The sequence below is a fragment of the Sus scrofa genome, chromosome 14 (assembly GCF_000003025.6).
Source record: "Sus scrofa isolate TJ Tabasco breed Duroc chromosome 14, Sscrofa11.1, whole genome shotgun sequence".
NCBI classification, from domain to species: Eukaryota; Metazoa; Chordata; class Mammalia; order Artiodactyla; family Suidae; genus Sus; species Sus scrofa.
In genome coordinates this window covers 92,527,781-92,541,221 of record NC_010456.5, presented here as the reverse complement: position 1 = coordinate 92,541,221, position 13,441 = coordinate 92,527,781, and the positions used below count along the sequence as shown (strand labels likewise).

General features: G+C 39.9%; 1 long non-coding RNA gene across 8 annotated transcripts in view; it reads right to left on the bottom strand.

Annotated features, from left to right (window-relative positions):
- LOC102165722 overlaps positions 1-13,441 on the bottom strand; it is a 160,454-nt gene that overhangs the window by 109,082 nt on the left and 37,931 nt on the right. For 7 of the 8 annotated variants that reach the window (XR_002338473.1, XR_002338471.1, XR_002338470.1 and 4 more), the window contains 2 exons: positions 3,226-3,343; positions 2,375-2,452 (listed from right to left, as the gene is read on the bottom strand). This is a non-coding gene — a long non-coding RNA (uncharacterized LOC102165722). Of the gene's footprint in view, positions 1-2,374; positions 2,453-3,225; positions 3,344-8,611; positions 9,413-13,441 lie in introns of those variants that run through there. The other variant, XR_002338477.1, reaches the window with a different exon arrangement.

Below are 13,441 nucleotides of genomic sequence, written 5' to 3'. Positions count from 1 at the left end.
CGGGAGATTTAGAATAAATTAACAAAATGATTTAACTGAATACTAAAAGGATATCTCTGGTTCTGCTGTATAGCACAAGGAACTATATTCAATAATTTGTGATAGAATATGATAGAAAATAATATGCGAAAAAGAATGTGTATATGTGTGTTATATACATATATATGTATATATTTTTCATACATATATATGAAAACTGGCTTATTTTGCTGTAGAGCAGAAATTGATAGAACATTGTAAATCAACTATAATAAATTTTTAATAAAATGAAAAATAAAAGGATCTCTCTGGAGTTTGTGTGGAAAACAACCCAAACAGTACAATCCATATGGAAAATGGGACAGCAACTGAGAAGACACTGGAACGATTCAAGCAAGGGTCAATCATAGGTTGCAGTAGGTTAGAGATGGCAAGATTATGAACATACTCTGAAGAAGAGCTAATAGGATTTGCCAAAGGGCTTAACGTAAGTAAGGTAAGATAAAGAGGGGAGGCAAGGACAACTCCAAAGTTTTTAATCTGAACAATTAAAGGAATTGTACTGTCAGTTACTAAGTTGGAACAACCTGGGTGAATCTCAGTATAATTTAATTCTGGAACAGTATAAATAAAATTCTGTACCCTGGCTTGGACTGCACCATTGACTCCCAGCACATCTCGTAAAATAAGGACTGACGGTTGTGGGAAAGACAAGTGAGACTGTGCAGATGGATCTGTGGCAACCCATCAGTGCCATCAATATGCTCAGGGCTTAGAAGATTTTTCTACAGTAATGATAGTACACTGCTCAGAAAAACCTACGAGTCCATATACAGAGGCTACCCAAAAAAATCAACCTAGATCATATCCAGGTAGGTTAGCCCCAGTTCTCTAGACTGCAAGGAACTAAAAGAAAACTCAACAAACAGACAAATCCCAATAAACTAACTTTCTACAGCCTCTGGGTGAACACAGACAACTTTCAGGAAGCCTCATGGAAAATGGATCCATTTTTGTCAGATTCTCACCCAGGACACCCTCAGCAATACCTGGGTGCTCTAGATAATTTCAGGACAGTTGAGTCCCCCTCCTCTCCATGTGACCCGTGATTATGATCTCCCTGCCAAAGCGGCAGCTCTAATAATGACTGGCCAGATCAAAAGATGTCCTTCTTCTAAGGCTTATCATTCTGTCTGAAGCTTAGCAGCTCCTACTAACACAGGTGCCACCAGAAGTGAGTCAACTGTGTTTCTCCCAGTGGGGCTGCTGCCCAAATAACTCACTCACCTTTGTATGTTCCCAGGATGAGGGGGGGAATTGAGGGGAGTAGAGCACACAGTATATTTTCAGAAATTATAACTTCAGATGTTCATTTGTTTTGATGTTTATTAAGGACATATCATGTGCCTGACATTGGGCTAGAGTCTCAGGCCGAATGTTAAGAAAGTGCCTCTTTCAGGGAATCTGATGGGTGAGAAAGACAAAATGAGGGAAAAAAAGCAGATCTTCTGATAAGATCTGCATGATAAGATTTTGTTTGTAGGATTAAATGAAATCATACATGTTTCATACTCTGCTTAGCATATATGCACCATTAGCTTCATCCAAAATCTCAATTCAACATGTTTTACAAAATTTAAAAAAGGAGGAAGGGGGGCCCTCCTCCTTCCATCTCCATTTCCCTCAGGATAACTCACTTGCCCAGTTACCCAGCGTTTCGAATCCTCCTCTCCCGTCTCTCCTACATCCCATCAAATGCCTAGTCCTCTCACCTGTTTCTACAATGTCTCTTGCATCTCTTCCCACCTCCCTTTGCTTACTCCCCATGACCCTTTAAATGAGATAAAATCATCACCCTGACATTCCAGCTGCAAAGTTTTTCATCTCATTGTCCCTAGCTCCCCTAGCCATTTTCTGTATCTTCAGTCAAACTAGGTTCTCACTGGTCCCACAGCTACTTCCTGCTTTATTCTCATTTGGCCATGGCCAGAAATCCTTTTCCTGCCATTTCAACCAGTAGCAGAGTTCTATTCACTATTGTATAGAGGTATAATTGATTTACAATTTTGTGCTAGTTTCAGGTGTATCTGTTCACTTTTAAAGGCCTATGTCCTCCATGAAGACTTATTTCCCAAATTGGATGCGTTATTTTTCTCCTTTGAACCTGCCTAGAATTTTCTTTCTAGGCTATTTTGTTATGTCATGTCCTACAATTATTTAATTCTTCTTCACCTCCTCCCCACCAGCCTGTACATTTCCCAAGGGTCTGCTCTGAGCTTCATTTATGAGAGGAGGCGGGACAGTGATTCACAGCAGCAGCTTCAGATTCAAGCGGTCAGGTTTAAATTTTGGCTCTGCTACTTGCTAGTTGGGTGAAATTTGGCAGATTACTTACCTTCCTTATCCCTTATTTCTTCATACGTAGATTTTCTGTATTTGAAAGAATTAATGCATGGAAATCTGGGGTCAGTACCTGGCACATAGAAAAACAGACTATTAAAACGGGATTAAAAATGGCATTTCTCTTTCTCAGTTTGGGTTGATACATAAAGATAGTAGAGGCCATGTTCCAAAGTTAAAAACACCACACAGGAATTACAAAAAGGAGCTGGAAGAAAATCAGTTTGCAGCACTCGGCTGACCATCCATCTCCAGCTATTAACATGTTCGGAGAAATTAAAAGGAAGGCAATGAGTACAGAGAGTTTGGGGAATGGATAGTTGGCATGTCTAGGGAAAGAAACAGGGTGCCTGTCTTGTTCCCTCAAGATAGCTGTGGAAGGCTTCAGGGAGACCATGCAGAGAGACGCTGTGTGCCCCACATTTGGAGAACACCGTGGACAGTGTAAGCCACTCATCTGAGAACTATGAGCCCTAGCATCTGGACTTGCCAGGAGCTGATGACAGATGCATCAAAGGAAAGGAGGTTGTGTCTGTCAGAGTTTCAGGGTCTTTGTGGGTATAAAAGGGAGTTTTCTTGAATGAGAAGTGAGTCAAGAGAGAGAACCAGAGAACCAACCAATACTGGATTGTCTTAGACAGTCACCTGGAATGATAAATAGACCTCAGCAGAGAGAAGCTGAAAGTACCATTAAATGGTCAAGTCTAGGAAGGATTAGCAACAGGCTAAACAGAACACCCCCCCCCACAACAAGGGAACTATAGACAGGAGGTCCCAGTTCTTGGAGGTAGGACAGGGAGCCAAAGGTTGGCAGGAAATTAGTCTACAAAGAGTCAAATTACTCACCTGCTTTACCCAAATGCACAATTCCTGCTAAATATTGTTCCAGTAAAAACATCTTGTTCCCCTTTCTCTTCTGGACATGCCAACACTGGAGATTCAGAAACTGTGGCTAGCAAGATGGCTGAAGGAAAAAGAAAAGCGTTAGATGAGGAATGAGAGGGAGCCACCACACGTCCTTCTCTAACTGCAAATTTCCCCTCTCTGTCATCCCTGAGCTGGGGCAAGAGAAGCCTCAATGTTAAATCAAGCTCACCAGTTTTACAATAATAAGGAATGGATAGTTTAATTACTTGTCTTACCTAAGCATAACCAATGACTTAGAGGGATAGAGAAAAGCAAAAGTCAAGGTCCTTTATAATTGCCTCGCATCTGTCATGCTTGTTCAAGGTTACAGCTAAATTAGTACGTCAGGAGTCTTAGCTATTTGTATCACTTTTATCCCCTGTTGTATTTTAGAGTGTCTTGCACTAGGAGGTGCTCATTGATTTACTTAACTGTTCAAACCGCTACGGAACAACTGCTTCTATGCCAGCATAATGGCCGGGAACCAGGGATGGAGAAGTGACAGTGACACAGCCCCTATCACATAATGCTAATGAATCACTAATGGATAACTTTTAACTGTGAGAATAGAGAGCATGAAGCACTTCAGAGTGCCACTGAAAAAGAAAAAGGAATGAATAATGCCTGGGAAATCTGGAAGCTGACCCAATAAAAGAAATGGTTGAGCTGTTCAAGATATATTGGTTAACTTGAACTATTTGCTTTTTGCTTCCTTGAAAATACTCAAATTTAGAGGCAGGAAATTTGGACAGTGCCCAGGTGAAGGTCAAGGGACTGCTGATAGGGAAAAAAAAACTGAGTTTCTCTCTTCTAATGTGCCGAGGATAGGGCTGTTGTTCTGAGATGCAGAGAGCCAAATGCAGGGCCACAGTGAGCTGCTGGCTCTAACAGGAAGCAGCCTCACCACCAGGAGCCTACCTGTGGGGCAGCATTTCAGAGGCACTTGAGTGGTGCCTTCTTTTAGGCACCTGGAAATAGTCCCCGACTCAGTTGCCTGAAATCCCATAAAGGCCCATTTACTCCTTTGTCCTAAGTGTCAGGCATCCCTTAAAATGAAGAAGGAGTGGATTATTACATTTAAATTTACTTTTTAGCATGAAGAAATTATTGGACTGTATTCTAAAGACAAGTTTTGATACAGAAAAAAAATGGAAATGCATCCTATACCAGGGTATCAAAGGGAAGGAAATGAGCACTTCTCCCAGGTTCTCCAGAAAACAGCCTCTTCAACTCTGAAATTGGCATGCAAGAGGATTATAAAGATTGCCTTCAAAAACAGGATGAGAAAGGCAAGATTGGACAGAGGTAGCATAAACAGCAATGCAGTTGCAACAGAGGCATTAGCCTTACAACCAACGCTAAAGGACCAGGCTTTTGTATCCAGCTTCAAACAGTCACTGATTGAAGCTGCCTCTAGGCGTGAGGGGTTGTGAACTTGGCAAGGCAGCTTTCTTCACCTAAGGGCAATTTTCAGAGAAGGACTCAGCTACAAGCCATCAGTGAATGGGCATAAATGCCTCTGTCATAAAGAGGGTTCTAGAAAGATATGCCATGTTCTTAGATTTGAAGACTCAATATTGTCAAAATGACCATACTACCCAAGGCAACCTACTGAGTCAATGCAATCTCTACCAAATTACCAATGGCATTTTTCACAGAACTAGAAAAAAAAATTAATTTTTTTTTTTTTACGGGTAGAACACTATTTTTATTAAATTCACTGACATTGGTAAATTCTGAGAGGTTTAAGGGTGTAAGGTCAAACAGCACAACATACCAGCAAAATTTAAGGGGTCGTGTAACTATCTCTGTATGGGGACATGCCCTGCAGGGTAAAAGCTGGAGTCTCAGGAGTCCAGCCCTTGGTTGCTGACCTCAGATAAGACACCAGTCTTGTCCGCTTATAAAAAACAAGACTTCAGGACCAACAGCAACAGGATTGGAAAGAACCGATTCAAGATGGGGGCCGGTCTGAATCCGGATTAGCTGGGATCGGTAGAGTGGCTCGTGGACTGTTCTGAAATCGCTGGTTTCCAGGTCTTAAGATGCTTTTCCCAGACAGAGAAAAAATTAAATTTGTATAGAAACACAAAAGACCCTGAATACCCAGAGCAATCTTGAAAAAGAAAAATGGAACTAAAGGAATCAGACTCCCTGACTTCAGACTATACTACAGAGCTACACTCAACAAACAATATGGTACTATCACAAAAACAGAAATATAGATCAACAAAACAGGATAGAAAGTCCTGAGATAGGGAGTTCCCATCATGGCTTAGCGGAAATGAATCTGAATGGAATCCATGAGGATGCAGGTTCAATCCCTAGCCTTGCTCAGGGGGTTAAGGATCTGGCATTGCTGTAACATGTAGGTCACAGATGCAGCTCAGATCTGGCATTGCTATGGCTGCGACATAAGGTGAAGGCTACAGCTCCAATTCGACCCCTACCCTGGGAACCTCCATATGCTGTGTGTGCAGTCATAAAAAGACAAAAAGAAAAGAAAAGAAACTCCAGAGATAAACCCATGCACCTATGGCTAACTAATTTATAACAAAGGAGGCAAGAATATACAAGGGAGAATGGAGAAAAGACAGTCTCTTCAATAAGTAGTGCTGGAAATAACTGGACAGCTGCATGTAAAAGAATTAAATTAGAGCATTCTCTGACACCATACACAAAATTAAACTCAAAAATGGATGAAGACACAAATGTAAGGCCAGATTCTATAAAACTCTTACAGGAAAACATAGGCAGAAAACTCTCTGAGATAGTAATATCTGTTTCAATCCACCTTTTAAGTAATGAAAATAAAAACAAAATAAATAAATGGGACATAATTAAACTTAAAAACTTTTACACAGCAAAGAAAACCACAAACAAAAAGAAAAGAATATCACTTATAACTGGAATCTAATATCCAGCACAAATGAACATCTCCTCGGAAAAGAAAATCATGGACTTGGAGAAGAGACTTGTGGCTGCCTGATGGGAGGGGGAGGGAGTGGGAGGGATCGGGAGCTTGGGCTTATCAGACACAACTTAGAATAGATTTACAAGGAGATCCTGCTGAATAGCATTGAGAATTTTGTCTAGATACTCATGTTACAACAGAAGAAAGGGTGGGGGGAAAAATGTAATTGTAATGTATACATGTAAGGATAACTTGACCCCCCTTGCTGTACAGTGGGAAAATAAAAAAAAAAAAAGAAAAGAAAAGAAAACTCATAGAATGGGAGAAAATATTTGCAAATGAAGTGATCAACAAGGGATTAATTTCCAAAATATATAAACATGTCAACAACCCAATCAAAAAATGGGCAGAACATCTAAACAGACATTTCTCCAAAGACAGAGGGATGGACAAAAAGCACATGAAAAGATCCTCATAATAATTCTAATTATTAGAGAAATGCAAATCAAAACTACAGTGAAGTATCACCTCACACCCGTCAGAATGGCTATCATCAAAAAGTCTATAAATAGTAAATGCTGGAGAAGGTGTGGAGAAAATGGAACCCTTATACTGTTGGTGGGAAAGTAAATTGGTATAACCACTGTGGAAAACATTATGGAGGGTCCTCAAAAAAACTAAATATAGAACTACTATACCATCTAGAAATCCCATTCCTGTGCATATATCTGGAGAAAACCATAATTTGAAAAGATACATGCACCTCAATGTGCAGCAGAATTTAGCCAAGACATGGAAGCAACCTAGATGTCCACTGACAAAGGAATGGATAAAGAAGATGTGACACATATGTACAATGGAATGTCATTCATAAAAAAATTAAATAATGCCCTTTGCAGCAACATAGATGAAGCTAGATATGATCATAATAAGTGAAGTTAGTTAGATAGAGAAAGACAACTGTCATAAGATATCACTTACATGTGGAATCTAATTTTTTAAATGATACAAAATAACTTATTTACAAAACAGCAACAGACTCACAGATCTTAAAGTCAAACTTACGTTTACCAAGGTGGAAATGTGAGGGGGGCAGATAAATTGGGAGTTTTGGGTTGACATATACACATTACTATATATAGAATAGATAAGTAACAAGGACCTACTATATAGCATAGGGAACTCTACTCAACAGCCTATAATAACCTAGACAGGAAAAGAATCTGAAAAAGAGTGGAGATATATATGTGTGTGTGTGTGTATATATATACACACATATATATGTATATGACTGATTTGCTTTGCTGTACACCTGAAAACTAACAGAATGCTGTAAATCAACTATAGTGCAATAAAGTTTTTAAAATAAATAAAGGGCATCCTGGGGGGTACACTGCAATATTTACTACAAATACCACTGAGGCTAGCAGAACAGGGAAAACAAAGATCACTGCTAAACACAAACTACCCCCACCTCTATGCAGCCCCACTCTACTAATGTATTTCTCTACTCATTTGAAGTCCTCTCAGTATTAACTGTCAGTAGTTTCTCCTAGGTCCTGAATATTCAAGCCTGACCTCAAGACAACAAGTAAGAAATGTTATTAACATTTCTTACAAGAGGCCATACTGCCTCGGTTTTCCCAACAAGTTCAGGAGGACAAAAAGAAAATGTCAGAGATTAAAGTAGGCATGAAGTTTATTGGGCCCTCTGCTCAGAAGTATCCTTTCAATGACAGATCCATGACATGCAGGTAATAGCACGTGCTCAAACATACTTTCGTGTACATCACTAGCATGTCCTGTGTTATTATTTCTAATCCCATAGGTCTCTGGATGTCATTAAGGAGCTTCATGGATCAGAAACTCCCAATGTACAATAGAGAATAGAAATTCTCTATTGCTAGAAAATTTGCAGCAGTCCATGAGCCAAGTCCATTAGGCTTGGAAAAAGCTGATATCCAAAGGCCCCTTCATGGACAAATAGTGCCTGCATCACCTATTCACCAAACAAACATTTCCTCAGTGCCTACTCTGTGCCAGGAAATGTGGTTGGCACTGGGGATAAATAGATAAGCAAGACATACAGCAGCTTTCTAGGGCCTTCGCTCACTCTCATAGAAATGGCCTGGGCGGGCCTTATTATTAGCAAGCAGAGCACAGCAGCTTGTTGGACAGGAGACAACTCGCCAGGCCAAGGCAATCTGTTCTTCCCACAATGCACTGTATTCTGCCAAATTATGCTAACACCCCTTGCCAGTATCTCAACAGGCAATGCCATAGCCAAGCGGTGTCATGATTCCTCTGGAGTAGGGCAACATTTAAAGTCTGTATCAGCAGCGAGTCCTTTGCAAATCCTACAAATTGGCTTTATGATGCGTTTCCATTCTCTAGACTATCAAGTAATTGTACCTTCATGCCAGGCCCTTTCTTCCAAGGCAAGGTCAAGGTATTGGAGTGTGTTCCAGTTTAAACAAAGCTTTGTATTGTCTGACTAGGAATACTGCTGTGTCTCAAACTCTGGCTCCCTGGAAAAAGAAATTAAAATTTATAACTGCCTTTTCACCTTCCCAAATTTTCAGCCAATAATTAACCTGTAGTTCCAAAGAATGTAGGTCACAGAAAATGTAATTTTGCACTATTCAAATCACAAACATTGGAAATTGAAATTGTTAAAAAAAAAATTCCTCATTCTCTATGAAGGACAATTTTTTAAGTTGTTTTTATTTCAAGATGTGTCCCTAAAGAAATTACTGACTAGCTTTTAGAAGTTAGGCTTATCAATTACTCAATTCTATGGGCGTTATTGAGGACTACTCTGCATGACTAGGCTCACAATGGGCAATGAAACCAGATGGCTCGAGTAACTCCAGATAAAGGCAGGCCTTAGTAAGCCAAGACACATGGATTGTCTAGGAGGTGTGGAGCTAATGAGGCTTTTTGAGCAAGCAAGTGGTTGATGAAAATGAATTTTAGAAAGAGCAAAACACGGAAGCGGGTGCAGGGTGAACTGAAGTGGAGCCTAGGCAAAGAGTTCGGACTCTGACTTGTTTCCAGCAGATGAAGATGGTGGCATGTAAAGAGGGACGGGAAGGAAAGGTAAAATAAAAGAAGTAATTCAAGAGTTCCCGTCGTGGCTCAGAGGAAATGAATCTGACTAGCATCCATGCGATTGCAGGTTCAATCCCTGGCCTTGCTCAGTGGGTTAAGGATCCCATGTTGCCATGAGCTGTGGTGGAGGGCACAGACACAGCTCGGATCTGGCGTTGCTGGGGCTGTGGTGTAGGCCAGAAGCTACAGCTCCGATTGAACCCTAGCCTGGGAACCTCCATATGCTAAGGGCACGGCCCTAAAAATACAAAAATAAACAAATAAAAGAAGGAATTTAAAGGAAAAAATTCAATGTATTTGGGTTCTAATTTTTTTCCTAAAACTTTCTTACCTGCCCTCTAAATTTCTACTTATTAGCTGAGCTACTTTGAGGAAGCTGGTCATCTTTCCTAGCCCTCAATTTCTTCATCTATAAAATGTGGATGCTACACAGGTACTAATTTTATTTTTGTGGCATTAAGCGAAGTAATACATTGATAGAGAGTAAAGAAACAGCAGAATGCCCACCACCCAGCAAGTGCTCAGTAAAGTACAACTAATATAATGTGTAGTCAAAATACAAATGAGACTAAACCTAATTTTTTCCTTTGGCTAATCGGCAGCCTTTAGTATTCGCCGCATTTTTCAAAGTTCTAGATGCATTCAAACAAATATATCTCTATATATAGAACATCTCTGGAAGGTGCACAAGAAGTTATAACAGTTATTATCTGGTAGGGTAGCAGAGGGTAGAGGGGGCGGGATGGAAACAAGGATAAGAAGGAGAGTTTTATGCTACATCCTCGAGTATTGGTGGAATATTGTTGACTATGTGCATGTATTATCCAAGAAAATATTTTTAAAAGAATAATCCGTGACCACACAAGGAAAGAATTAATATATTAATTTTGTTTACATAGGTGTTTACTTAGGATGAGACTAATAACCATAAAAATAACAATTACAGTGTACTGAGCACTTACCATGGGCTTGGCACTGTTTTTGCTTTTGTTTTCTTTTTAGGACTGTACCTGCAGCATATGGAAGTTCCCAGGCCAGGGGTTGAATCAGAGCTGCACCTGAAGCCAACGCCACAGCTTTTGGCAACAGCAGATCCTTAATCCACTGAGCAAGGCGAGGGATTGAACCTGCATCCTCATGGATACTGGTTGGGTTCTTAACCCACTGAGCTGTAACAGGAACACCTTGGCACTCTTTTAAGCTCTTTTGCATGATCTCACTTGATCAGTTCCCACAATATCGTATGACGTTAATAAGATCAGTGTCCTCAGATACAGATGTGTATTACAAATATCTCCAAGCTACAGATCAGGCACAACAAGTGTGATAACTTGCTTAAAAATTACCCAGCTACTTAATAGCAGAACCATGACTGGAACCAGGCAGTCTGGCTCCACAAATGTACAGGTTTACAAGTACATCTTCTGAAAAGCCAATTTTTTTAAATATCTGTATGGACTAAGGAGACAAAATGATCAAATGCAGTGTGGGATCCTAGATTAGATCTCGGAACCATCACAGAAAAGGAGGAAATCCAAATAAAGTCTACATTTAGTTATAAGTATTTTACCCATGTTAATATCTTAGTTTTGACAAATATAGTTGGTTATACAAGGTGTTCACATTAGGAGAAGCTGAGTGAAGGGGAACTCTCTGCACTATCTTTACAATTTTTCTCAAAATACATTTTAAAGAACCCGTTTCTGCATGATCACAGCTGCCAAGCATGAGTGCCATTTCAGAAAGATGCTTCTTTGAGGAGACATGCTCACTTGTTTTCAAATTCTGGTCTGTTCCCATGTTTGATCAGCCCTACTCCATGGCCCAGTGACTGGCCACATCTGAACAACTTACAGATAGCCCTGGTATTTCAGAGGAATCTACAGATTAAAACCATTTTGCAAGCAAAAGCACAAGAAACAAATTCATCTTTTCAAAAAATAAATATTTCTGGTGCCAGAATATGCTGGAACTCTTGATCCTCTGTATCCAAATTAAATGTCAGAATTCAAGAGAGTAAACAGTATGTATTTTCCTCCTTCTTCCAAGATGTTGCAATTCCTTTGTAGATGTGTCTGCTCTGCACCTGCCAACTGAATTATTGAATATATGAGTGTGAAGCTAAGCCAGAGCTACTGATCAGTGAAATTGGGTGCAACTGGGTGGAAGAGCTGCACTGCTGAGAACTCCAACAAATGGCAACATCACTCAAAGTGTGGAAGATTCTCCACAGTGTGGAAACACTGCATTACTTGGATGCCTAGATGCATAAGGCTCAGGGGAAAGGTTATTTTAGGAGTCTCGTGAAACTTCATTATGCTGGGTCCATTGCTTTTCAAAGAAATATGAGGAGAATCTGGAAGAAGAATGGCCTGACAGTGCAACTGGACTTCATTTGTCTGAGATGTTGTTCCATCAAAACTCACTTTCTAGAAAATAAAACCTTGAAATGTTTTTTAATTTGACTTTAGAGAATTAATTTCACAATCTTATATTTAACCAATATCATAAGCAGACACTCAAAGAAAATCAAATGTCACAAATGAGTGCATAACCCTAAAGGAGCAAATTAAAACCTTTATCTGGGGTTGATGGAGCACTGAATGCCTAGGATTTATGCTCAGTTTCAAACAGCCTGAGGTGCCTGCTAGAGATCATAAGCCCCAAGGAAAAAAAACATGGATTCACTTACTACTCATTTGCTTTTAAATCAAGGCAGTTAATGGCATATGTTATGGTTCATAGTCTCAGGATATCTATGAGAGCTTCTATAGCAAAGTACAAGTTTTCATTTTTATAGAAAACCACAGGACATTTGCTTGTAGCCTGCTAGGTCAGCTACAAAAAGGTCCTCAATTAGTTTCCTTCAAAGCTGACCCTGAACTGAGAAGAACTTGTGTGCAAATACTCATTTAGGAAGTTTTTCCAACAGTAACCAGTAAGGGAATGGGAGAAGTAGAACAGGAAAGTAGAAGACAAGCAAGGAAGAGATTTCAGGCAAAGCGCCCCAGAAGGTAGCTTCAGCCTGATGCTGAACTCAGAAGCATAAGTTATGTCCCAGACTTTGTACTGATTCGAGGTAAGCTTGCCAGGCTTTGGTACTGACTGGGCGCCCAGTCAGTCACTGGCTAAAGCTCACCCCGTATGCATTTTGATTCCCAGGCATTTCTGCAAGCAAGGCACAGCCCCTCCAAAGAGAATCACAGGTGTGGGCAACAGAAGCAAGCACACAGAAGCCAGGGAAGGAATGTACAAAGGATACGAGGATACGAGAGGTTCTGAGCAGACATGGCAAGAGCACCACAGGTCTGTTGCCATTACAGAATTTGGTATTCCTATGCCACAGTTTACAAAAATTTACTGAAAATCATAACTCTACATAGCAGTCTCTCACTAGGCATCTGAGTATAGTTTAACTTCACGAGCTTCCCACAACAATAACCACTGCATTGTTTTTCACTGCTTTTAGTTCTTCCACTTTCATTTTTAACTATAAATTACTGTTAATAATACTGTATTGGAGTTCTTATGGTGGCTCAGCGGTAACAAACCTGACTAGTATCCATGAAGGTGCAGGTTTGATCTCTGACCTTGCTCAGTGGGTTATGTATCTGGTGTTGCCATGAGCTGCGGTATAGGATTGGACATTGTGTTATGGCTGTGGCATAGGCCAGCAGCTGCAGCTCCAATTTGACCCCTAGCCTGGGAACTTCCATATGCCACATGTGTGGCCTTAAAAAGAAAAAAAAAAACTGTATTGTATACTTGAAATTTGCTATGAATAGATATTAAATGTTCTCACTACCAGAAAAAAAGAGGTAACTATGGGAGATGTTAATTAACATTACTGCAGTGATCATTTCACAAAATATATGTATATCAAATCATTACATTGCACACCTTAAGTTTATACAGTGTTATTTTTCAATTACATTCAATCAAGCTAGAAAAAAATTTATTAAATAAAGTAGAAATGTCTATTAGTTTTGTATCGTCATCAGTTTAGTTGTACTGGGTTTTTTGGTTAACCTTATGGTACATAGTAAAGCGTATTTGCATCAATGATACTTTTGGCCTATAATTTTCCAACATCTAGATTTCTAGTAATTATGTATGTATCAGAAAGAAGTG